The following is a 27,131-nucleotide window of genomic DNA, read 5'->3' as shown; positions in this document are numbered from 1 at the left end:
CTTAGCAATGAAGGTTCAAACCTCACCTGAAAACTCCTACATTTACGATCCCCCCAGCACTTTGTTTCGACTGTACAGCAATTAAAACACTACCTTTCCGCTCCGATCGTTTCTTCCTCCTCCGTTTACAGCGCTGCCGGACCGCGCTGAAGAGCGTCCCCACGCCGAGAGCCACGGCCAGAAGAGATGCCATGCACTACAGTCCACCACTGCCAGCCCGGCTCACCAGCCTGCTGCACCCCCTCACTCCCTCCTAACAAGGCAGCAATGTATTCCCAAAAGGAGGGTTACCCCTGTGTTGCCTTGCGCTCTCTTCACCTAGCCGAGGCCCGTTCCTTGAACTGCAGGATGTGCCGCACAGTCCAATGAACAAAGATGAACAAATGCTGCAGCTCGTCCCTACCCACCGCAAGAGGCACATGTGACAATTAACCCTTTGGTAAGTGAAAGGGGCAAGGAAGGACAGTTTTCTTAAAAGGACAATATTGACGACATGCTCACTACCGGGTGTGGAAAAGCAAATTTATTTTTATTTTGTTACTAAAAAAGGCGGGCAACTCTTTGGTGTGGCTTCAGCCTTATACATATCTCAGAAACAAGGAGAGACATAACCAAGGAAACGTTTATACATCCTAGTGCATGAAACCAAGATGCCTTCAGCATCCTTTATAATTGCGTATGTGCTTAGTTATGTATTTCATACATTGCCTAGAAATGCACAAAATATATTTGTGAATAGCCGGAATACACAAATATGCAAATCTCAAGGAGCAATGTTTTAGTGGCACAGTTTCCATACAAGGGTTTGTATGCTGGGTCATACTGAGAGCCTTCCCAATGTCAATGTTGACTGTAGCATTTTCCAGCCTTTTTCTAAACAAAAAAGCAACATGTGACATTATGGGATACTGTGATATTATCCTGTTTCCCCAGTTTGAGCAACCAACTGAACACATGTTCATCCTGTGGATCAGCAGCACAGACTGGGGGTTGTAGCTATCCTTTAATCCAGTCTGTAGATTAAACCTCACAGGACAGAAAACATCTTCCAGCAGGGCATGTTTGCAGGTGCAAGCTCCCCAGGCTTTTTTAGTGTGTTACTAGAGTGAGGAGACTTCTCTGACAAGTCACCTCCATCTGCTCTCAGTCCTTCATTTCTCAGTGTATCAGGCCTTGGCCCTTTGGAAGACAGCACATGATCAAATCTGGATACACTCTGGTAGATGACTTACATGGACCATCATATTTTGCAACTAGCCAGCCTGGCATTTTTGGAAAAACATTGCCACTGGCATCTTAAATTAGCAGTATTTCACTAACCAAAACCAACACAACTCAGGCTCATCACTGGGATTGGGTTGAGCTGTTAACAAGGAGCCCTACCTCTCCACCTCCTGCTCCCTCTGCTGGCACTTGTTTTCCAGATCCTAAGTAACAGCTTTTTCATCTCCAGTCTGTGATGGGAAGCTTCTGAGACTGAGTGAACTTGTTCACTGAAATTATTTCTGCAGGAAGCCTAAGTGCTAAGGGCTGCAAACTTCCCCGCTTGCTTCAGAAGAGCTGAAGTTCTACTTCAGCATCTATGTTAATGGACACTACTTCACTGAGGATGAAGAAATATCAACAGGACCATTCCTGCTCAGTTTACACAATTTAAGAAGAACTTGCCATGGTGGAACAAGCCACTAATGCCATGGTCAGGCTACCACATGTTCACCACCATCAAGCAGCCCAGACGGAAATGAGTCCCATCGTCATCCAAGACCAACTCCCCAAACCAGTCTTCCTTGGGACAATAAGGGTGTGATCTTCCTTTGCAACAGGTATAAGGTCAGGTGTTTTCTTACACTTCCAGCATCTCTCCTTTCTTTACTAAATACTGCCCGCTTAGGCTTACAGACCAGAGGCATGCTCTGGATTAACATAGCAACATTTCCCCCCTCGTGGAAACAAGAAATAGCCTCGTTTAAAAGTGACAATAGTCTGACATCATGCCCTGCAATGCTACATCCCAATGGATCTACACAGTCAGTCACAGCAAGATGAAGGGGGACATGAAGGAAACCCCAGTGAAGCCTACAGCTCCAGTGTTAGCACGGGCACTAGCTGCGCGTGGGCAGAGTGCTTTCCCATCTGACCAGACCTAATTTAAGACTGAAGTTAGCAGTTCTGTGCCTCACTAACAGTTTCAGGCCAAGTTTGACATTTAAATCCACATTAAGCTGTGCATGACTGGGAAAGGACAAGGAGGGTGAGGTATCTGTATCTACACAGCCTTGAAGGAAAAGCACCATTGATACACAGAGAGAAAAAGGGAAAAACACTCCTTAGGGGAACAGGAATTCATTTTGTTCCTTTGAGCAAACAGCATACTTTTTACAAAGTAAAAAAGCAGCCTGTGAAACCACTGAGCTCTTTACCATAATTATTCCAGCTGTTGAAACTTTCACCACCATGTTCTCACCACAGGTAAGAAAGATGTACATAACAACATGTATTTCTCCTTCCCTTTCAGGGAAGAGTTGCTGCATGAGGTTCAAAAGCGATTTTGCCTTCAGCAATTAATTTATCTGCCCTAACCTGCCAGAGATTTGGTTCACAGGACTTGGTGTAAAGACTGAAAAAAGACTCCTCCGGCTCACGCCTGTAGCTCTCCTCTACAAAGCAACTCCTACTCTACTGACCACTGCTCCCCAAAGCAAAGTGCCTCTGGGGTATGAGAATCAGGAAGAAGGTCTGAGATAATTTTAGCTTGAAGAATGACAGCTTTCAATAGAGAAAAAAGTCTCTGAAATCTGACTACTGACTAAGGAACATACACAATGCACTTGAGAGAGAAACTTAGTGACCCACTGCATTCATTTGCAGTTAGCACATTAACAACAGTTTTAGGAAATTAAAAATATGCAATCTGTAATATGCATGAGTTTCAATATTCAGTATCTGAAAATACATTGCAAAGTCTGCGTGATTAGAACAGAGCAGGTTAAAAGCTGAATGCAAGGAGGCAAATGCAACACACCAGAACAAAAACGTGGCATTCAGTTTTAATGTGTACCTTGGAAGCAGTAAATCCCATAACATCTTGTATTTCACAGATTCAACGCCCACAGAGGCATCAAGGAGAAACCAGACTGCTTCTCTCCAAAGAAAAAGCAATTCCCAGGAGGAATTCGGTTAGCTACCTACACATCTTGAATACTTCCATCTCACCTGCATTACTGAATTACGAACGCAGACACACTAAAGAACTAAGGTGTCCTCCATCAAAACCCCAGAGGTAAACTAACCCAGGTCAGACCAGAGGCTACACAGCAAGACTGATGGAAAAGTTCAGTAGCTTCTCAAGTCTCTCCTCTAACACCTAGATCACTGGAACAAAGCCAGCCTAGGTTTCTGTGGATTTATGGCTTGTGATAGACATTTTGTGGCTAAGTATTTGAGAGTTCCACTTGGAGACCCTGTAGCTGTGGCATCAACAGTCCCTTCCCGTCTAGGTTCCCTAGCACCAGGAGGCTCGAGGCCATGCTGCAGCCCTTCTGCCAGACACAGCACTTAGCAAGTGTCTCCTTCACCCGGCACTCTTCACAAAACTCATAGGAATAATCTATCATATCTTTAGGTACCCACCAGACTCACTTCAAATCAGGTAAGTTGGAAAGCTGCTGGGGAAAGGAGAAAGAGGACAAAAACAGTTTGATCACAGAACAAAAAAGAAACTCACTACTTTTTTTTTTTTTTAAATATATTGCATGAAAATCTCTGTATACCAAAAACATCCTTGCAAATCTCATTTACTTACAGATTTGGCCACTGTTATCAGCTTACTTTATACACTCTTTGAAGAAATAGTCACACACCGTATTTTGTACGCACTCTTAGTGATTTTTTTTTCCCCCACATGCAATTCATGTACTTTTCAAGCACAAGGATGGCATTACAGGCTAACAGCAAGTTTTCCTTCAAGTTTTGTGTACTGCAGCAAGAATGAATATAAATTAGCAGCAACCACTAGAATTTGTATAGGCTAATTACAGCCTGAGCATTTGCTCAGCACAGCAAATCTCAAAACACACGCCTGCTGGCTGCACACCAGGAACCCCAAGAGCTCTGATACCATATGCCTCAGCTTGCTGTTCAACTCCTCAGGTGATTAAATCTGCTCCAACAGCACCATCTACTGTTACACTACATAAATAATTGATTTTACACCTATTGCTCCCTTGACCAAGGAAGTCTAGAACCCAGCTCCAAATTAGAAATAACTTATGATGTTTGCAGATTTATTCTACAGTAAACTATTTTGGAACATATATTTATTATGAAGTTTTGTATCCTTTGTATCCTTCTTACTGGCTTACTTTGAGGACTGAACATCTGATTTTTAACCTATGTTATTACTGAAGGACTCCTCAAATACCCATGACTGTCAGAAATGTATTTAAGATGTGCATCCAAGGAAAAAGTGGTAACCATTCAGAGAAGAAAACTGAGCAGCCTAGATCTCCCAGTAACATCAGTATTTTCATCATCATTTAAAAGGTAATAGATGCAGCTACCCAGTGGTGCTAAGGAAAATAATAGCTAATTGAAAGAAAAATCTAAAATAGTTTTAAAGGAGGTTAAAAAAGTTTCAAAGATTTTGAAGTTATTTTATAAAAAGAAAAAAAAGTGTCATGCAGGTATGGTGATGTTTGGCATTAGGAGACAGACTTATAAATTGGACATACTTCCTCCTTTCCCACCACAATCAGTTATCAAGCTCAGCTCGAACACTCAAACTCTCACGTCCCACATGCCAGCTTTGCATATTTATTTTATTAATATGGATTAGATACAAACTTGCAGTCAGAAGGGTAAGTAATTTTTTGTAACATACATCAACTTGATACAGTTCGATATTTCTTAACAATATTTTCTCTATTTTCAAACTGTACTGATGCAATATCTTTGAAGGGGTTTAGTGTACAAACATAAATAAAAGTTATATATAAATAAATAAAGTTTTAAATAACTCTTTAAATACATTAAGATGAATTCTCTCCTCCAAGTTATGATTTGAATGCATCAATCAGAAAACAAAGAACCTCACTAGATATTTGCAAATATGGTCTGCTTACCTTTTTAACTATTAGAGACACATGCTGATTCTGCAACCTGCAAAAAGAGGAAACACAGTATTTTTTTCTTTTACAAATTTAAGTGCATTACAAATGGCAACTCCTGACCTTAAAAGGGACAAATTTCTGATTCTGTAAGAATAAATAGTCAATACTGCATATGCATAGTCACAGAGCCAACTCCCTTGTAACCCCAGCAAAGGGAGGGGGAGAAACAATTCTGGACATTCCTGGTTGGGGGGGGGGGGAATAAAGACTGAAGCTGCTTAGTACTTGGGGCCAGCAGAAACATCCCAGAGGCATAAGCAGCTACTTAGAAGAACACAATTGGCAATCTCTGCACCTTCTAGCAGAAAGGGTCAGCAAAAAAGTTGGCCAATAATGGCTTAAAACTAAAATCAACTTCTGTGTTATCACAGCCAACTTGTCCTGCAAGCAAATCTAAAGTTGTCTTCTTGTTAGAATTTTTTTCTAAATTTAGAGCTTAAATTTTATTTTTAGTGGTTGATTTTAATCCATATAAACAACACCTCACACTACAACCCCCTTTTCAAACACCAGTTTGTTGATACTACTGGCATCAGCTTGTACTCTCCTGAAGTGCCTGCAAAACTGGAAAACCCCTCAACTACCAGTAGTGGGGGGGGTAGATGTAGGGTAAGAAGGATACAGGATGGACTGTATAGGGAAGGACTAATGCCACAAGAAATTTTCTTTTATTTCCATAAATACATATAAACTGCACGGCTGTTCAATCAGGAGCAGATGGTTTTATTTTTACAGATAGCCTACCAGTTATAAGAAAATATTTACGTGACTTTATCAATGTGAAGATACACTATTCTAAAATGGTTCAGCAAATCACAGAAGCTATTTCCAAAGCAACAGAGTATTTCAGTCAAGTGGCTACGTTCTGCAAAAACACACATGAAGTCCAGCAGTTGATCAGAGTGGGGACGCCACCTGTACCTGTAAAGGATTTTGATATTTGCACCTTGAAAAGACAAAAATTGTCTGCTGTTCCCTGCCCACAAGAGGGTGCTGGCACCCTACAAAAACTTTCACTAAATTTAAGTTATGCAGCATGCACAGGACAGCTATGGACAATACAAATTGATGGATGCATATATCATATCTTAACTGTTTTGGTCAAGTTAGACAAGAAGGGATCTGACACAATATTTAAAGTCCATATACTAGAAGATTGAATTATGCAATCTTGGGGTTTTTTTCCAAAGACATTTCAATTTCCCAACCCTTCATGGTGGCATTTTCCAATAATCCAGAAAAATATGCCAATAACATATTGATCTTAGCATGAAGTAGTAAAAATGCCTAGAAAGCCCATCACAGTGTCAACTGAAGTCAGCTTCCTGCGCTGCAATGGACTATACTCAAGTCCACCAAATGGGGATATAGTATTTAGAGTGTGATGATTTACCATTTCCTTTAATATTTTCCCAACCTAGTAGCCCCATATCCACAACAAAAATGCTTCCAAAACCTTGGAATATGAGCTATAAACTATGTGTGACGTGAAATTCCAGTATTTGTGGCAACATCCAACAAAAAAAACCCCAAGATTTTAATTTTTTGATAATCCTCATTCTACGTGAGCATTGCTCTATTTAAAGTTACAATTAATCCTGAGACAACACACTGCTAGTAATTTTTAACTAAGTTTTTACATTAGTATAACCTCGAGTTGTTTTAGAAATTGTATTCCTTATATGCCATATTACCCCAGTCAGTAATTCTCTGAGTTTCAAACAAACACAATTCATGAGACTTGGGACTTTCAATAAGTTTACCACTAAGTGCAAAAAATCCTTATATATTGACAGCTGCAGACAGTTTTACAGGGTAAGAACCAGCCCACAGGCACGACACATAAGGAACAGTTTTACAGTACTACTCAAAAACGCATCTACAGTGAAAATCCAAATGTTTATTTTCTAACTCTTAGTTTTCTAGCTGGCAAACCGCAACAGTCCAAGTCCACCCTGAAGGAGGTGAGTGGCAGCTAGGCAGGCAGGGCAGGCGCTGCCAGCTTGCCCAGACGGGACTGGGTGCTGCTTCCGCAGGGCACGGCCACGCTGGCACCACAGCGCCTTTGCCCACCCCCAAGACACTACATTCATCTGTTCACCACCAGGGAAAAAATGCTTATTTTAATTTTTTTTGTTTAAAAAAAAAAAGTACTTGTATTTTAATCTCATTCAAACTGGGCATGCCATGCCGTTTGCACTGGGTTTTTGCAGTGGGCAGAGCCATGTGTGCAGACACCTGCTTGGGGCTCCGAGGGCATTCGCTCAGCAGAGAATGGCTCTGCCCTGAGGTTTTGTGACTCCCACACCAACGTCAGCAGAAAAAAAGGCCCCTGTGAGCCAGCCTCCAGCCCAAAGCCCACAGTCCAGCACTAACCCCCTTCACCGGCAAGCACGGGCTGATGAAGCCAGGTTTGCTGTTGAAGGACTGCGAGCAGTAAAGAGGGGTGGAGGAAAAAGTGAGACTTGTAACACCTTAAACCAGTAAAGACGCTAAATGGGAAAGAAAGGGAAATACCACTATGTTATAAAAAACAAGAACAAACCTCTCACCTTCTACAAATCCTACCTGGCTCTGCCTGGTGGCAGATGGATACCTCAGGGCTTGCTCAAGTCATAACATGCTTCCCCACCACCTTTTGCAGGAGACCGGTGTTTGCCTGCCAGAAGGGGCTCCTCTAGGAGCTCAGCACCTCCCCACAGCATCTCCACATCATTACTTCCCAAAAAATCAGGAAACCAATTCTTAGTGCCTTACAAATGTCAGGAAACAGGCCCCAAAGACAGATATGCACATCACCTCATTGGTATTTGCTTCCCTCGTGAAACTACGACTGTCATTTTAATACAGGTTTATCCTCCTGCCACAGAAAGGAGTAAAATAAAGATTTCAAAAGCAAGCCTGAGAAGAGTTGTTCTTTTTCATCACATGGATGGAATAACAACTAAAAAGCAAAACAAATGGAAATCAAGCAACTTCCAAACAGCTTCATTTCTAAAAATGACTAGTGAGTTTACTCACCCAAAAAAGTTGGGAAACACACCCGTGATTTCTCCCAGGGCAGCAAAGGATACTTGAAACCCATTTGAAGAACACATCATGCTGGACATTTAGGACTTTCTGTAAATACTAACTTTTTAAAGTTCAACTGAAAATGTTTCAAGGCAGTGAGAATCGAATCAGAGATCTGATAACTAACTTCATTACATAGACTGCATCTCACATGTATAAAACAGCATCTCTAGCTTCTCAGAGGTAATCTGCTGGCCCTTTGTAAACTTCCTTAGGAGAAAGGCACTGAGAAGTGCATCCAGCTAAAATTTTGAGGTCTTCACTGGTCAAATAGTCCTAAAAATCTTTGAGAAAGATTAAACATTTCAGGGCTCTCCTTAAGCAATGAAGATCTCCTTCCTTGAAGGCAATGAAGGCCTCCTTGGCTGAGCAGGTGGCAGGAGTCCTGTGACTCCAACTCTACAGCTATCACTGCCACCCTGCCTGAACAACACCCTGCCCCATCCCAGGAGCCATCAGCCCATCCCAGGCCCATCTCCTCCAGCCCAGAGGAGCAGAGGCACACCGCCAGGTAAGGACCCACATTATGAGGTCAGAGGATAGGACGCCCCATCCAGGCTCCTCCACGGGAAGCCACAGCCCCAGGTGTGACACCAGCAGAGGAGTCAAGGGGAGCAGGCACCCTTGCATTGGGCACACATGCAAATGCATCTGTGTTTCCCCCCAGTAACTGACAGCGATTTTCCAACGTAATTTAAATTTGCAAGATGCTAGATGTGTCGATTCAGTTCTGTAAGATTTTGGGGAAAAAAGTATGGCCAATCACAGAGACCTCCAGAACACCCACCTACAAGGGACAGGAGGTCCCATCTCGAGACACAAACCTGCAAGAACCACCCAAACACAAGGTAATTACCTGGAGGCACTCACCACCAGCCGTGTGGACAGGACAAAAACCATTAATTCCAATTTTACATATTTACTTTCTTATTTATTTTACTTTTCCAGTGTTGAAAAACACAGGTAAGCTGCCGAGGCATCTCAACTGAATGCATCCACATGACAAAAACCACAGGTATGTTAAATCCAGCATCATCTGCCCTTCCAATTTCAACACTGGCTCAGGAAATAGCACTGCTTAGAGGTGGAAAGCCAACTGCATTGCTCAGCTCATTTTCGCTCAGTTTACATCCTGACACAGATTGCGTTAAGACATTTCACAGAGAGGTCAAACAAGAAACTCAAAAGACGGTGTATTTTTCATGCGGACACAGCCACAGGTTTTGCTAACTGATTTGCACCCTCCCTAAGCACCAGAAGAACTAGGGTTTTTATTAAAATAGACTTGCTTCAGCCTCTCAACCCCAGATTAAGGCAAGAAGCTGGAAGAAACCTGTACTCCAGCCTGAACTGTCCACCCATTCCTCTGCTGGGACACAGGCGAGTGCCAACGCACTCCAGCTGCAAAGCATATGCAGCTGATTACAATTTTTCGGTTGGTTGTATTTAATTTCTAGAATTTGTCCCTCTGGGTATTTTTCTATACCATCATCTTCTCCTTCAACTAGGAATCTTTCCCACTTCAAACTGCTGCCACCAGTTTCCAATGGGAATGGTGCCTCCAGTTTGAGACCAGCTGTGAACAGCTGCCAGGGCTTTAGTCCCACTCTTCCTCTTCTCCCATTCCCCCAGGGAACACGGGGAAGAGATGCCTTCATGGCAGATTTTGCTCCTGACCCCAGAAAACTATAGCGTTAGCCTGCAATAGAAGACACGACACATCTTTTCATACACAAAGGGGATGAGTCTCTGCCATAAACTATAACACAATGGCACAGCTACAGAACTGGGTTTTCCTCTGAAAATAGTTTTTCCATCTAAATATGAAGAAACAATTTGACATCTATGATGGTACCTACCTTAATTTATCAGACTGAATTAATGAAATAATAGCCCAAATCCAAACCACAATCCCTATATCCCTTTTGAATTGCTCATTTAAAATTCTAAAATAAATTAGGAAAGACTAGCAACCGATCATCATAAAAAAATAGTTTAGGAAAAAAGGACATACATGCTGCAATTGGAAAAAGCAGTAAGTGCAATTTATACCCAATCCAAAGATGTCAAATGTGTCTGAAGGAGACACATAAAAAAACCTCTTTTTTTTGAACTTATGTACAGAAAGTATCTATTTGTAAGACACTGCAACCAAGCTCACTGACTAGTCAAAAGCTATTAAAATTCAGCAGCTATTAAGCAACAGGAATCTGGTTAGTATCCACGGGGAAAAAAAAAGTATGCTACTCCATGAAATAATATCCAAGCTATTACTGCTTTTGCTGCAGGTATCAAATAAGATTATGTTTATCATTTATTCTGGAACACTCAAAGATTCAAACCTGTTCAGGAGCAAATACAGATGTAAATTATTTTTTCAAACATTCTCTCACCAAAAATGGTTTCACATATTCACATAATATCAGTAAGGAACTTTTCATTTCTGATTTTTAATTTTGTGATCCCCTGCATTTGAAAAATTATATTAACAATGTGTTGATGGACTGGTTATTTATGACAGCCTAAAGCCTCAATATAAAATTTCAATATTGAAACAACATTATTTCAAAATCAAAGATTTTAACGCCACTCCTCCCTTCTATAGGATCACGACATCCCATGTATAAGAGCAGTTACCTTAGAAGAGAATGCAACTGAAGCCAAAGGAATTAGTCACATGAGCAAAATTATCATAAATGTCTTCAGGGGAATCTAGGCTTTAATCTTGTTTATCATGGTTTCATTATAGCTAATGTTTAAACATTTACATTACTCAGTTAGCTGTTTTAAACATTAGTCAACTTGAAATAGTACAATAGTGCAATCTTGAGACTAAGCAGCAACTCTGCCCCTCTACTCTGCTCTGGTGAGACCCCACCTGGAGTACTGCGTCCAGCTCTGGAGCCCTCAGCGTAAGAAAGACATGGGCCTGGTGGAGCAGGTCCAGAAGAGGGCCACGAAAACAATGAGGGGGATGGAACACCTCTCCTATGAAGAAAGGCTGAGAGAGTTGGGGTTGTTCGGCCTAGAGAAGGCTTCGGGGAGACGTTATTGCAGCCTATCAGTACTTAAAGGGAGCTTATAAAAAAGATGGTGACACACTTTTTAGCACGGCCTGTTGCGACAGGACAAGGGGGAACAGCTTTAAACTAAAGTGGGGTTAGATTTAGACTGGATATAAGGAAGACATTTTTTACGCTGAGGGTGGTGAGACACTGGAAGAGGTTGCCCAGAGAGGTGGTGGATGCCTCATCCCTGGAAACATTCAAGGTCAGGTTGGACGGGGCTCTGAGCAACCTGATCTAGTTGAAGATGTCCCTGCCCACGGCAGAGGGGTTGGACTAGATGATCTTTAGGGGTCCCTTCCAACCCAAACTATTCTATGATTCTAACTTTTGAAAGACAAAGGAATTTAAGAAATCAATTGAAAGTAATTTCTCTGTTCCGTATTAGTACTTTTTAGACAACAGCTGCAAGAAAAAGATTAGTCTGGACTACAGACAGGCTGTGGATGAGAATTTAGGCTAGAGGATCGGCGGGGACAGGACAACCCACCCGTTCCAGCTGCACCGACACATTCTGGCGCTGGAAGATGCTCCACTAAGATGCGGATGTTCCTGCACCGACCGAGAAAGCTGCTGAAAGCTGTCGTCTCTGCTACAGTGAGCGACCGGGAGTTTCTGCTTAACACATCCTGAAAAAAATACTTGTAAAACCTCCTGCATGCTTCTTCTACATATGTTCAGCATATACTAGAGGACTGCAAATCTTTCTTCATTTGAACAACAGCAATATTTTTAAGACTTCAGAAGAAGGCAGGCCAATTATTTTCGTTCTTACTTCCTCCCTAGGGCAAAGATAAGATGCACATGAGCTACGTGGACATTTTGTACCTTAACATTAGACTTCAGAAAAATGCCTCAGAAATCAATGTTCAGTAAAAAGATGCAAAATACTTATCACTCAGTTTAACAGTGTTCAAAACCATGAGATTATGTCCTGCATTAAGGATGTATGAACACCTTCTCTGGCCTTTACTGTGGGAAGCCACTCCCCACAGCCCTTAAATATTAAGTTTACTGCTTCAGGACATCTGTAACAATGCACCTTATTCACAGACTTCTACATTTAAACACAGGACAGGATGACCAAGCCACTGCCAGGCAGAAAAACAAACCGCTGCTGCCAGCTGCTTCCAGCCACCTGGTGTAACAAGTGGCTGCTGACTAAGCTGGGAGACAGACCAGCAATTAGCAAAGGTGGGGTGAAGTATGCCCACACCAAGCAGCACCTGGTAATGAGACACACCTTGCTAGGAGCTCCCAGACCACTTCTGCAGCCTGAAGAACCAATGCAATTTATTGCTGGATTTAAAAGCAGAGCATTGAGTGAGACTAGGGTTACCTATCTACACTTGACAGAGTACAAGTGAATGAAGGAGATTAAAAACCCCTCCTCTTGACAAGATCCAAGGGGCACAGGTGTACCCATACACACAAATGACTGCAGGAAAAAAACATCTCCTGCAGCCCAGCCACAAAATTTTATTAATTTTATCAGTGAGAAGATTAGAAGGCAACTTGATCGCAGTTTATAGCGCCTATATAAAGATAAAACAGCAGAAGAGGGTGCTGCAACTTCAGTAAAAAGAGTACACCAAGATAAAATGTACAGGCTGGAAACAGGGCTTAACACAGATACTGTTTGTGCACATCTCGGGCTTAGCTTTTGATATGAATCACTATGCTAACCACTCTCCATCAGCCTGCAGCCCACCAACAGCTTCCCCCACCGGGGGAAACAGCATGAAACTGCATCCGCTGTGTGCAAAAAGCCAGGAAGCACAAACTAAACTGGGGAAACAAAAGTCATGGCTTGCATGCGTGTGCTAAAAGCCAGGGCACCCAACAGCAGCAGCGAGTACTCTGCTGTCCCAGCAATCACCCTGCTCAAGCAGACAGGTTGTGGTCACTGCCAGTGCATGCTTCATTATTATTACTTTTTAAACAAATGTTATGCATTTAAATTGGGAGGATTTCAGAGCTCTTTAATCCTTTGGCTTTAACTTGCACATTACAGGAACTCGGTGCACAGGGAAGTTAAAAGACTGTGGAAGAAACCTGAATCACACTGTTTTCCCAAACAAAGGACCAGGGTGTGATTAGCTGGAAATCACATTTCCAGGTGAGTTGTTTTCTCACTGCTTCTCTATTTATGCATATATACTGATTTTGTGCTCTGGCCAGAGCTCAGGACTGCGGGAGAGCGATGCAGGGACAGGAGAAGGGCTAAGCTCCAAGTGAGCTGGGAAGGGGAAGGGTTGCCAAAGCTAGTTGCCAAAGGCTGCACAGAGCCGTAACATCTGCCCTTCTCTTGCACAGGGGATCTGGCGCACACAGCTCTGCCCCACTGTCCCAGTCAGGCTGCAGTGGTTTTCACAGCCCAACCTTGGGGCTGGACCACGAGCAAGGAGACTGACCTACCTGTGGGCACCCGGTGGCCCTTGCCCTGCCACACAAGGCGAGGAGAGGGGAATCACGCAAACTGCCTCAATTCAGTGGGGAGCCAAAGAAACAGCACCTGAATCTTAAATTGCGTTTTCTTCCCCACAGAGGCCTGCTCTCAGGCCGTCACAGCATGCAGGAAGAGCACATGGCAGCAGCCTCAGCAAGCCGAACTCAAAGCACCCTGTGTTTGTAACTCAAGTCTCGCCAACAGTCTGCATTTCCATGGTGGTGGCTTCCAGAATATTTGCATGTGTCTCATCACTGCAATGTTTCTAGAAGAACCAGCTGCTGGACTTCTAAGAATATGAAAGCGTTACCTTTCAGGTCTAAAAAATCACATTTCTGTTTTTCCCCCACTATAAATATGAGCAGATTCGAAGAACTTCAAGCTAAGTTTTGAGAGGGCTTGACTCCCAGTCAGTCTTCTGAGTTTCTGGAAGCCTTCCTCAGGACCTGGCAGTTGCAGCTGGCTATCGGGGATCTCGCTAACACAAGACTGACTCAAACTGTCCCTTCCAGAGTAGTTCCTTGTGTTATTCAATATTAAATATCTGTATGTTAAAAAAAAAAACCCAAACACTTATGGTGTAAAATCTGACTTCCATCACCACTCTGGTGTGTGGGCAGAGTGTTTGCCATCACAGAACATTAGACATTTTACAGCCACGTTGTGCAGAAATGGTACTTACTACCTTCTTACTCAAGAAATTGCGATACATCCCTGAGTTTGACAAGACCAACAAGGGAAACGCTGGGTAGAGTTTGGATAGGGCAGGAGAGAGAGGAAGAGATGCTGGCATGACCCGGGCACAGGTCAGGATGGCATGTCCAGAACAGACCCTTGGCTTGCATTACTTGCATACAGAAAAAGGTTTGAAAAGTCTTGTATGTTGTGACTCTCAACCACAGCTGAGAGCAAATGGACCAAAACTTGCGAGTGTATCAAGACAGAGACTCTAGACTACAGAATACAATTCTGATGCATTACCCCCATAGGCTGAGTTGTCATACACTCATTTTCATTAGTCTTTTTGAGTTTGATAAATACATTTTCAGAAAATATAACATCTCTTGCTGAGTATTAAAAGTTGCTCCTGATAGCCAAAGGAAATGAGGCTAATGAGAGCAGAAATACCTATGCCTACTTTATCTACTAACTAAATTATACAAAGTGGCCCCAAAGAATCTCCTAGCAAGACAAATCTGAAACTACATATATTTAAGAGGGGGAGAATTAATCAGTCAGTGATGAAAGTTCCAGATACAGAGCAATTTTTTTCTTAGCTTTTGTGTATTTGAAAAGTTCCATTAAAAAAGCATTTTAAATACTAAGGCTGAAAAAATTTGGTTAAAGGACTGTAACCTTGAATAGAAACACAGATGTTCAAAATACAGTGAGCTGAAGTAATTGACTTCACTGGTCCATATGAAATACAAAATGTTTCTCCCAACTTACACCCAAAGACCCACCTTGCTCTGTGTTTGTGGGCTGTTGAGCCAATGTCTGGCGCCGCGTGGCTTCCCAGAGCATGGGGATTCACATACTGCTTGTGCTTGAGCATCCCAACCAGCTCAGCTTTACCCAGCTGCAACACCTGCTATAGCTGTGCACCAGGAGCTTCGCCATGTCTCGAGCTGCTGCAGCTCTTGGTGCAGCCACAGCCGGGCTGGCACTCAGCAGACACTTACTGAGTTGACAGATGTGGCAATGCAGTGCCCTTAACCGTCAGGCTGTGCTTTTCCCTTCCTGGTGGAACAAAGGCTGTCTTATATTTCGAACTACCAATATTCAGGTCATTCCAGCAAAAACAGAGGAAAACATAAAATACAGTGTTTAAGATTGAATGCAAAGCTCAGCACATGCTGAAGTTGAAGTTACGATTCATGGCTAGCAGATTTTGTGTCTACAACACTCAGCAAAACCCCCGAATACAGGATTCAGGTGATCCCAAAAATCAAAACAATGAAATGGCAGGGTATGAAGATAAGTATTTCTCCACAAAAGCTGGGTGATTTGCTTCTCCAAAGTACCAGTCTCTTACAACCTCATAGGAACTTTGGGATTGACTCTCCCCTTGATTAATAGAGAAAATACCACTTCTCTGACTTGACTACCACAGGTCACAGCAAACACCATTTTCCACTGTAAATAGGTTCCTAGCTAGCTAATATCTTGGTTCTTATGCCAAAAGCTGCCCCCTTCCATTTATTTTTTTGTGGGGTGGTTTCTCCACCCTTTGTGCACTTATAGACACAAGTCCTTTCCAAATTCATTAGTTTTCCTTGAAAGCAGAGGTTAGAGTTACTTAAATTGTGGTTGCTCACAAAACTATACTACAGTAGTAACAGCTACTGGTAGTCATGTTAGAAAAAAGGGGTGAAGAAATCTCAGTCTTAAAAAAAGGGACAAAAATATAAGCCATACGGTTTTTTACCCCCAGTGTTAATGAAATCTAATGAACTCTCCCTTAATAATGAGGGAGAGAAATGGTATTTCAGTTACACATATTGAGCTTCAGATATTATTTTAATATAATTTAGAGTAATTACAACATCTTGGTGGGGTTTTTTTGTTGTTCCCACATCAGTTCCTCAACATCAGTACTTCTGTGTTTACTTTCATCTGTGCTGCTGTCAATATCTCTGTTGTCTAAGTGGTGTGGAGTCTATACTGCTACTACTGCTGTTTGCTGGGATGGGACTTCATTTTGAATCCACGAAAGCATTTTTCTGATTCATAAGCAATGCAGCCTTATAACTGTGATAACTGGGAAAGATTGACAAATAATTATGGTGGAAGATGCAAAAATTATTTTTAGAAGAAAAAGACCACTTTGAATGGGAATTAATTCCTCCATACATTAGTTGAGCCAACTGTTGAGTAAGACTGGCCAAAAAGAAAGCCTTGCTGAGCAAGAGCAGAAGGAGAAGTTTCAGAGAGGACCACAAACCCCATGGGACCCCAGCAGTCGAACAGTGCATTATCATTTACTAGAGATCTTGAATGCATCAGTGAAGCACTGGTTAGAAGCAGGCGTACTGACCTCGCCTAGATTTTCAAATGGCTTTTGCCAGTGTTCCCCTTTCAAGAAACTGCACATCTTTCATAACAGTCACCATCATCAGCCAGATGGGGAAGTGACAGAGTTCAATTTAATACCACTTGTATCAATAAAAATAAATCAATACAGTATTTGATAGAACACCATAATAATTAACTAGTTCTGCAGAGATGATGGTGACTTCCAGAATGAGAGGGCTTAAAAAGAGAGAGGACAGAGTTCTGTCAAAGTTTGTATTTCCAGTGTGCTGAAGCTCTCGGCAGAGCGAGGAGCAGATCCGCTGAATACAGCAACCACACAAACTTTGTACCTTTGGCAAACCGGGGCGAGCAGCCTACGTCCAAAGCAAGACACCTCCCGCTCCGCTCCCACGCGACAGATCCAACACTGGAATACGCCCAAATCAGCAGGGCGGACCGAAGCCTCTGTGCAGGCAACGCGATTACTCACCGGCCGCTGCCACAGGACCGCCCGCAGTTCGGCGGAGGGACGGGGCAGCCCGCGGCGTGCAGCCCCCGGCCGAGCGGCCCCGCTCGGCACCACGGAGAGCTCCCTCCCTCCCTCCCTCCCTCCCTCCCTCCCTCCCGGCAGGCGGGGGGGGCCCAAAGCCGCCCACGCCCGTCACCGCAGCAGCAGCGCCCGTGGAGCTGCGGGACAACCCTCCCACCGCGCTCCCTGACCGCCCCCACCACCACCACCACCGCTCAGCTGGGCTTCAGACCCGAGGGGAGGCATGCGAAGCTCCTGCACGAGGGGACTGACAGATGTCAATCACCACCTTGGTCTTTTCAAGTCCATCAACCCTCCTAAAAGGGAAAGTAGAAAATTTGCCACAAGACAGTCACTTTACTTTCAAAACGGGAAAAAAACGTTTCAAACGTATTTAAGGAATTTGTACACAGAAAAATTACACTCAACAGCACCAAAGAAAACAAACGGGGACAGCACAGTACAAGAAGTTATATGCATGAAGAATGATGCTATCTCCCAAAAATATAAATAAATTATCATCTTGGCAATAAATATGAGCCAAAGCCCAAAAGAACTATTTTACTTCCAGGCAAGTTCATTCATAGATCTTATTAATAGTGAACCTGGTTCTTTTATGAACTCAGGAGCAGCAGGAGGAAAAGCATATAAGAAGATTACGTTAATACTATATTTAAGCATATGTAAGGACAGTGAATGAAATACTGATTATTCACTCACTTAATTAAAAAAAAAAAAAACAACAACCACTTACTAAGAATAGCTTTCAGTGGATAAGAGAAGAGAAACTAGGCTGCACCAGAAAAAAAACAGGCACAGCTACAGTAGTACTCGCTATCCCTCATTATCTGCATTCATCAGCACTGAGGTCTACGGAAATCAACTTTGATACAAAAGCATCAACAAGGATAAACTACCCAAAGGCTTTCAGACTAATGCACAGACGGGAAGTATTTCCAACTCGTTATCATCATCATGGAAAACAGTAGAGCTGGGTTTAATGTAACTTCTCAGATTTTTGCAAAGAGGTTCAAAGACACGGGGAAAAAAATCAGACTTCACTAGGATGGAAGGTCCTGACAGTCCTCATGAAACAGAGGGGAGGCTACCAGGCTCAAGCACCCACTGGTCCAAGCATGTAAGGTAGGTTACAGAGTTAAGACAGGATTTTCTGCACTTTCTTGAAAGCTCATTAGTCTGGGAGACTTTGCCCCTTCGCCTGTACTTTGTCAAAAGCACAGGCACACATGCTCCCAAACAGACCTCCACACTTTTGCTCGAGTCAGCTGTACTTTTCTGTTTCACGTTAAGAGCTGTTAACTCAGCAAAGGGTCCCAATTTAGCGTCTGATTAATCAAAGTCTGAATGCTCATTAGCGATTGAGGCACAATCCAATCACAATCTTACAGGCGGCGGACGTGCCCCTATAGCTCATCTCTGCGCTCACTGTCCTCTGAAGGGAGCCCGGGCATGCGCTCCCACCTCACTCCTCCATGCAAGCTGAAGCACAGAGGTGGAGACAAGCAGAAGACTGCCAAAAGCATGTTCCTGATGCAAATTAAAATGCTAGCGTACATACCCAACACACGACTGCCAGGATCACTGGTTCAAGTTAAGCATTAATTTCCAGCTCTGCTTTGTTATCAAAATACAGTATCACACGACATCAAACTGCAGAATACCACTTGGCACTGGTAAGCAGCAGGAGATAAAAAGCATCTGTAAAAATACGACTACAAGAATGTCTGTATAATATACATTAAATCCCAGGAAAGCACATCTGCTCTCAGCACTTGAAGGATGACTTCGCTGGCTGTAAGAGTGCTTCTGACCAAGACAGGGGCTGCAGCTCCAGAGAAGACATCAAAGCCAATGCTGCGGAGAAAATGGAAGTGTAGTGCCACATGGCTGCTCTGAAAAGCTTAGGGAACATGTTTTAGTCTAGCTAGAACAGATGACTCTGGTTTAACATGGAATATGACCGCAATTCACAGTTGCCTGTGGCTCCACACCTTCAAAACGGCACCTGACTTTGTGCAGACTCCACAGGCAACAGGTCCAAGGGGCTGCAAACCTACACAGAGTCAGCGTCCAAAAGGGGACATTCAACCAGATTAAAAGTTTCAGCTACCAAAACTACCAAAATTTAAGTGAGGAAACAACGCTATTTCTCATACAGATTAAGAAGCTATCACGAAGATCTCTCCCTACATAAAAACCCTTGCTAATTTCTGTAGCGTGGAAAACACATAAAACAGGCATGCTGCTAAGTTCTTTCCAGGGTGTAAGCTTGAACCAAAAGCTATCAGGATTAAAAAAGTGGATAAGCACCTGACAAAAGAGAATTTATCTCCTCCTCCTTTGGTCTCCCAATATGAGCTACATGTGTAGTTCAAGCAAGTAGTCAAGAGCAAGCTTTAAACCTTGGGCAGCAGAGGAGGGATATAAACACGGTTTCCCCATGGAGCTAACTTTATTACAAGTTTCTCACAAACAAAGCACAGTTCAGCCATCGGCTTGTGTTCATTCTTCTCATTTTTCAGAGACTTAAATATACCAGTACTGATCCTCTACCTTTAGATGTGAAAAGCATGGCAAGTCTAAGGACAAAAGCAGCATTGAAATGTGTTATCTTAGTCTGGTTTTGATCAGTATACATTTTTTCCTTACTGTCCTCCTAATAGCATCCAGAGTGGACCACACCAAGGCTCCATCATCTTGAGGGCTATACTCTTCCCTCAGCAGCTGCTGCAAGAACAGGGCAAGCCTGTAGAGGTATTTTCCTTCAATTCCCTCCCAAGTCCCTGGTAATTTCTGCTGCACAAATTTCCTGATTTACTGTCTGTACCTTGGTGTTTATATTATCCCTAGCTGGAGTCTTCTGCTAGGGCTGTCCACATTTATTTTCCAGCTAATCTGCATGCATGTGCAAACTTTATTAATGAAAACATAGGGCTGATCATGCTTTTGAATTAAAGATCCTACTATGCTCTTACTGGGAGTCATATAAAGTCTTTTTTTAATTATTATTATTATTATTATTATTAAGTACTCAGTACCTTTGCTTAATATTTGAGGTGAAAAATAAAACCTCATTTTGATTCAGAATGGGCTTTGTAAACAAAGTTTTATAAAAATCTGCATTTAAAGTAAGAAGTCAAAGATATTTTTTCCCGTTTCATAGTTTCCCAGCAGACTATGCCCAAATATTAGAGTATAACTAAGCAAGGAAAAAGGGATTGAAAGTTTAAACTTAAAGACTCATTTGCTAATAAAGATGAGGAGCTGAGTAAATCAACCTAAATAAAAATCAACCTCATTTTAGATGCACTGCATGCTTTCAGCAGAAGCCCTTCAGAATGGAAGAGGCAGGTACTAATTATCTCTGCAAATCTCAAAACTTGAACAGAGTAAATGGGCAAAAAATACTTCTAGTTGAAGCTGCCTCGCAATCCCTATGTAAAAACTTCATTACCATATGCTACATCCAACAAATGAAAGAAACTAATGTTTTCCATACTTGCTTGTTCTCTTTTTGATCACATTTTAAACAATTTGTCTCTTCCCAGAGTTGATATGACAAAATTAATAGCAGAAAGGAAGAGGGAGAGCCATTGGGAAATTAAGAGTGCTAGCACATGCAGAGTTTGGAACAATGATAAATTGGCATCGGTATAGTCCTCAAGCCTAATATTACCAAAGGCCCATCACAAAACTGTTTATGCGACTTAAAGTATTATAGTAACAAAAGCAACAGACAGCAAGGTAATCAGAGAGTACACCCTGACATGCAGCGCCAAACTCATCACCAAATGAGGAAGATGTCTACTTTCTTTTAAATTCAAAATACAGTATATTTCTCCCAAGATTTCTCTGATGAGAATACTCAGGATTCTTGGCACCTTACCTGTAAGACACAAGATACGAGTCCAAGAGCTCCATTCTGTTAGAATCTGTTTAAACTAAAAAATAAATTAAAAAAAAAAAAAAAAATTTCCTGTTTCAATATGCCTCACAAAGGAAAAGCCTCAGAAATTGAAATGGAAAAGAACACCAGTATAAATATCTTAAATTCGTACTGGTGCAAACAGGAAAAAGGTGATACTCTTCAATCCCCCAAGCAGAACTTCCTTTCGCATCTCTTCCAAAAGCACTCCACGAGGAAAAATCCTGACCCGAGTGGTTACATGGCACCTATAAAAGGACATTTTCCTGGGCAACCACAAAAGTCTTTACAGTGAAGTTTAAAATCTTCATTCATCTCCCTCCCCCTTCAGCCCCAAGGGGCAGGGTGAAGGACAGTACCCAAAACCTTTTGTTTTCTTCTATCACCTATGACAATGCACGATTGCTCGTCAGATCACTCCTCACCACTTTCACAAAGGAAAATAAGGATACTCAGTTTCTACTGGAACTACTTATGAAACTCGATTTCCTGTTTGTCTCCCTACCACAAAGATCCTCTGATGTCTAATAATATATTTGCACTCAGCTGACAGCTATTCTTCCAGTGGAGCACTAATTTGAGAATTTCCTCCATGCAGATTCTTGTCCTCACACAACTTCTCGGCACTTACCTTTGACATCCCTACCCTCTTGTCAAATTTGATGGACTTTTCAATGTGTTGACCAATTTCATTTAGGGGCGCTGACAGTGTGATGCTTATGCAATGGGAAATCGAGCATAGAAACATACAGGGGTGGCAGGAGTTCCTGATAAAAAAACATTTCTTCATGAGGCAATCCTGATTTAAAAGCATGGACAGCATCCTCGCTTTAAGAGACAGAAACACAGAGACACCTAACCCTACAGCATCAGGGAAGAAATTTCTCCCCAGGGAAAACAAAGCACCATTCCTCTTCAAGCACATTAATTAAAAAAAAAAATTAAAAAGGAAATAAAATAAAAAAATTAAGAAACCAGCACAACCCACAAAGATATAAAACCGTAACACCATGCTACAAGTATAAAGGAAAGAAGCTTCTGGCCTCTGAGCTCCCTGGCACTTCCACAGATGCTCAGTACGGCATATAAAAGCTCAGTAACGACCAACTTCCACCAACACACATGTAATTACTGAAAGCAGCCCAACATTCCCACATCCCTCTAACCAGCAGATACCCACAGAGGACACTTCTGTAATCAGGTTATTCCCTGGCTCTGTTGGCAGCAGGCTGGACATGCATCCAAGGGGACATCACTGAGTCACAGCCCTCGGCAGCCAGGGCTGCCTGACTCAGGCCCGCGCTCCCCGACGGCAAAGGAGGCTCAAGGTAACCCACACAGCTTTTGTGGAGGCGCCAAATTCTCTTTGCACAGGGACGGACAAATGCCACAGCTGACCCGGAGGCAGAGAATGTAAAAATGATCCCAATTCCCTTTGCAACCAGATATCCTTGAGAGGATGGCTGTCCGGGGTACCACTCCGAGACAAGCTTGGCTCCCAGAGTAATATCAGTTACACGGGTTGTTTCTTCTTTTTTTTTTTTTTTTATTATTTTTTAAATGCACAGATGTGGTGCTGCTTTGGTCAGCTACAGTCCCCGACACTCACAGCTGGCTCCTGCCAGCTCCCAGAGCCTGCTGACGGCCTCTTCAAGGATTCAAATTGCGAAAACAAGTATTTCTCATACCTACCATACAAAAGACATTCACTAAAAGCACTGAAAAAATGCACTCTGTTGTTAAATGGTAGGAAAGAGCAAAGAACAGCCACATTGTATGCAAACAGGAAAGAAACTTGCTTTAAAATGTCGTTTCATTTGCTTACATAATCAATTCGCCAAGCTTTTTTTTTTTTGGTCATGCAACATTTACACTATAAAGGTATTGCCTTTAAAACCAAGGTACATAAATAACAGCTTCTACTGATAAATACAGTCCAAAACCACAGTTTTAATCCTTGGTACTTAAACTTAAACTGAAATCCATAGTACGGCAGCTGGATGGCCTGAGTTTCAAAGGTGCCAAGCACTTACTGGTTTCAGAAGTTGCAGAAACAGCAAGTGCTATGTGTCTCTCTTCATCAGACCACGTCCTTAGACGTTCAAACAAAGATCCTCACCTAATGTGTCAGGGTCCTGCACCCACTGAACTGACTTCAAATGCAAGAGGCATCTATCTGACAAGCCACACTCGCTGCTAGCACCTGGAGACAGCCTATTTCAGCCTTGCCTAAAATCATCCTGGCACAGAGAAGCACTAACATACTCATTCAGCCCCTGCAGCCAGTGAAACGCTCCTCACTGGGGGCACACCCACCATTGCCATCCCCAAAACTTCCTCAAGTCACAGATGACATCCCAAAAACATCAATACCGAGTTCCTTAGAGGGCATGTTATATTTCTGGTCTGTCCCACAGCTCTCCAACATGAGTGTTTGCCATCACCCTGTTTAACAGGAACCCTTTGTTCCCACGCAGGATCTCTGACCAGGTGACTGCGAACAACCGAAGGCACTGGTACGGGGTATGCTGAGAGCAGAGATGAGTTTGCTGGAGAGCAGCAGAGCCTGACCTGGTTGCAGTCCCAAACTGCAATGACGCCCTGTCTGACCTAATAAGCCCTGCCATTTAGAAAGTTGTACTCACTTAAGTGAAAACACAGTTGGCTTTTAAAAGAGAAAAAAGTCCCATTTGCTTACAATAAACAAGGTAAACGTACTCTAGAAGACTTACGTGCTCATAGCAAGCAAGAGGCCTGCCGCTGAAGGCTTACAGCACCACATTTCCATTCCCGAACCACATACAGCCCATGAAAGGGCACTAAACTTTCATCAAAGCAGATAAATCTGAATAAGCCGGGGGGCAAATATAAAAATGGCCTGAGGTCTGTGAGCGCAGCGTGAGGAAAGCTATGAGAGACCTCCCACTTCAAAGACTAAGCACAATGTCCTCTACGGTACCTTCTCAGAAAACAAGTCTTCATAAAGCAAATTCTCCTCCTGCTGAAAAAGCTGGGCTGCTCTCCCTTGAGCTGAGAAGCCAGTGCTTTCGCACACAAGCCACATCGGAGAAGCATCGGCCAGCACACTGGCTGCTGAAAAGAAACTTTAAAAAGCACGTGTGCCTGAGGGGTTAGGGCCACAGCTCATCTGTTACGCTCTGATAAACCATACAGCAAAACGTGAGAAAATTCCTCACACAATCCTTTTTCTTAATTACTGAACACAAGAATTGCGCATTCATGCAGCCGTGCCTCGGCAAACTTGGGGAAGGCATCCCAGGAGGCCAGTCTTGTGAAGCTGAGCACTGTGACAAAGAGCCCGGCGTGGGGCGAGCACACTGGCGCAAGCAGCACGACCACAATCACGCCTGAGCTGCTCTTTCCTCTTCACAGGATAACAGTGGACTTACCAGCACAGACAAATGCTAACAATAGAGCTCTGCACTTAACTAACTGAGAACAGTGCCTCAAAGCAAAAGTGATGCAGTCACCTGTCAAAGCTAACTGCTGGCCATATTTCTGTGAACGTGGCAGCATACAGAGCAGGAATTTCGTGGAAAAGACAGGACTGCTTGACCTTGGGCTGCCAGAGAAGTGGTGGGAAGCTTTCTGCCCTGCTGTGCCAGCCCCAAACAGCGAGGGTTACTGAGCTTTTCCTTTGGTCATTGCACAACTACACACCGTAAGGGCCAAGAACCATATTATTTGCTGCAGAAAAAAAAAGTCAAACAGATTTGGCAAAACCCCCAAAAGCATCTATCTTAGACATCCTAAAAGTAACAACAGTCATTCAAGACATGACTATTTATACTATGATACTCATTACACAGGAGGCCTGCCTATTTTTAGAGGTAGATATCACTACAATTGAGTGCTAGATAAACCCAAACAATTATTTTAAAAGGATATTCCATCACTAATTATTCTAAACATCTTCTGCGCTCTGTGGGTTGGCCCGCTGCCACTCTCAAGCACAACAGCTCAGAGAACGATGCTACGACTTCACTCGTGCGATGCTCAAACAGCGGTGACAGATAACTCACAGAGCAAGTGGCATGTCCATACGAGTCCAACAGCTAGGGCAAGCTCGTCACCGCTTCTGCACGCAAAAAAAAAAAAAAAAAAGAGACTGCAATCTTGTTTATGCTACAAAAACCAGGAAGTTTTAATTTACCAACGAAAAAGATTCCCAGAGGAATAAACATGCTACAAACAGTGGCAAAAGCCCTTGAGCAGCAGCAGCACCATGTTCAGAGCACCCCATCTGATACGGTGCAATGTAGAAACATCAACTGCAGTTTGCTGCTACTTGAAACAACCTACTGGAGATGAAAAAAAAAAAAAGAGGTTAGGCTCCTGCACGTAGACGTATCTGCCCAAAGAACTAAATAAAAGCCCAGGCCAAGCGTGTTTCTAAGGACCAGCCTGGCTGCTGTTGGCTGTGTCGCTTGTTGATCTATTTTGTGGTTTCACCAGACTAAGCCCAGAGTCCCAACTGCTTCACAGCCTCCTCTCCAGCCAAGTGCCACCAGCGCTTCCTCACCCTGAGTTTTGAGAGATACAAGGTGAAGACACAGGCAGAAAGCAGGGCTGGACCAGGTCAGCAGCCGCCCCTCGGCCCCAGGCCAGCCAGGCACCCTTTGGGGGAACCCAACGTGCCTCAATTTCTAAAAACACACGTGAACATTTTTTAAGCAAACCAGACTTTTTGCACCGTAACAGGTATTGCAACCAGAGTTTTGTTCCAGCACAGCCTAAATCCAACCAAATCCAGGAAGAACCACAAAACCCAAACCCACTAGGGGCCAAAGCAACAGACGGCACGCTAAAAACAGGGCTTCTAGGGTATTTTAAACAGCCAGGAAAGAGAGACACTGCGAGGTGAACCCGCATTTCACGCCCGAGCTCCGCTCGCAAGGACGTGCCCGCCTTCCCCGCTGCAGAGGGCGGGCAGCGGGTGCCGGGGGGAGGCGGCCAGCCCCGGCTCCCCCGGAGGGAGCACGCCGGTCCCGGGTGGCCGGGCGGCAGCCGGAGGAAGGGGAGGGCAGGGCGGCCAGGCCACCGCGACCGCCGCGCTCACCTTCCCCGCCAGCAGCGGGCTCCCGGGCGGCAGAGCACCGGGCGACGGAGAGCAGGTACCCAGGTCCCCGCGGCTGCCGCGTCCCTGGGAGGCAGGAGAAGACGCGGGGCTCGGCGGCCGGCCCCGCCGGGTGGCTCCCCCGGGGCGGACGACCGGGGCCAAACTTCCCGCCGCGCCGCCACCCCCTCAAAATGGCTTCGCCGCCGCGGCCCCTGGCCGGGTAAGGCCGCCCGGGAGCCCGCCCCCACCCCGCCGCCGGGCACGGCCGGGCCCCGCGCCGCACTGCGCCCCGCCACGCCGGCGGCCGGCACCCCCGCCCCGTCCCGCCGCCGTCAACAGGTGCGGGGCGGCCGGGCCCGCCGCCGCCGGCACCTGCCGCCGCGTCAGGACCTGGACAGGTCCCGCGGGGCGCTCCCGCCGCCGCCGCGCCCGAACCTCACCTCCCCCGGCGCCGCGCCGCTGCCCGGCCCCCGCCACCGCCGCCGCTCCGCCATCCGCAGCCCCGGCCGAGCCGAGCGGCGGCCCCCGCTGCGCCGCCGCCGCCGACACCGGCTCCCGTGCGCGCCTGCGCGCGACCGGGGCGACCGGCCGCGCGCGCCCCCGCCAACGTGCAGGCCGCGCCTGGCCCGCCAGGGGCGCGAGCCCCGCGCGCAGGGCGGGGCCGGGGCAGCGCCGTCATTCCCATTGGCGGGCCCCGGGCGGGGGCGGGGGCGAGCGGAGAGCCGGCACGCGCTCGCGCGCGCTCCCGCGCGCACGGAGAACGGCAACGGCAGCGAGGCGGGGCCGGCTGCTCGGGGAGACGGCGCT

The 27,131-nt window shown here is 44.5% G+C and overlaps 1 protein-coding gene across 4 annotated transcripts in view; it reads right to left on the bottom strand.

The window, feature by feature from the left end:
- Nucleotides 1–26,820, bottom strand: part of ADARB1 (adenosine deaminase RNA specific B1) — an 86,442-nt gene extending 59,622 nt beyond the window's left edge. Inside the window, exons 1-3 of one of the 4 annotated variants that reach the window (XM_076341974.1) lie at nt 26,765–26,805; nt 25,288–25,343; nt 5,121–5,157 (exon numbers count right to left, since the gene is read on the bottom strand). The gene's annotated coding sequence lies outside the window, so the exon portion shown is untranslated. Of the gene's footprint in view, nt 1–93; nt 113–5,120; nt 5,158–25,287; nt 25,344–26,764 lie in introns of those variants that run through there. The other 3 variants (XM_076341975.1, XM_076341978.1, XM_076341979.1) reach the window with 3 other exon arrangements.
- Nucleotides 26,821–27,131: the final 311 nt, after the last annotated feature.

This window comes from Aptenodytes patagonicus, chromosome 6 (genome assembly GCF_965638725.1).
Source record: "Aptenodytes patagonicus chromosome 6, bAptPat1.pri.cur, whole genome shotgun sequence".
Lineage (NCBI taxonomy): Eukaryota > Metazoa > Chordata > Aves > Sphenisciformes > Spheniscidae > Aptenodytes > Aptenodytes patagonicus.
Note: the sequence above shows the minus strand (reverse complement) of the source record. Positions and strands in the feature narration are given on the sequence as shown.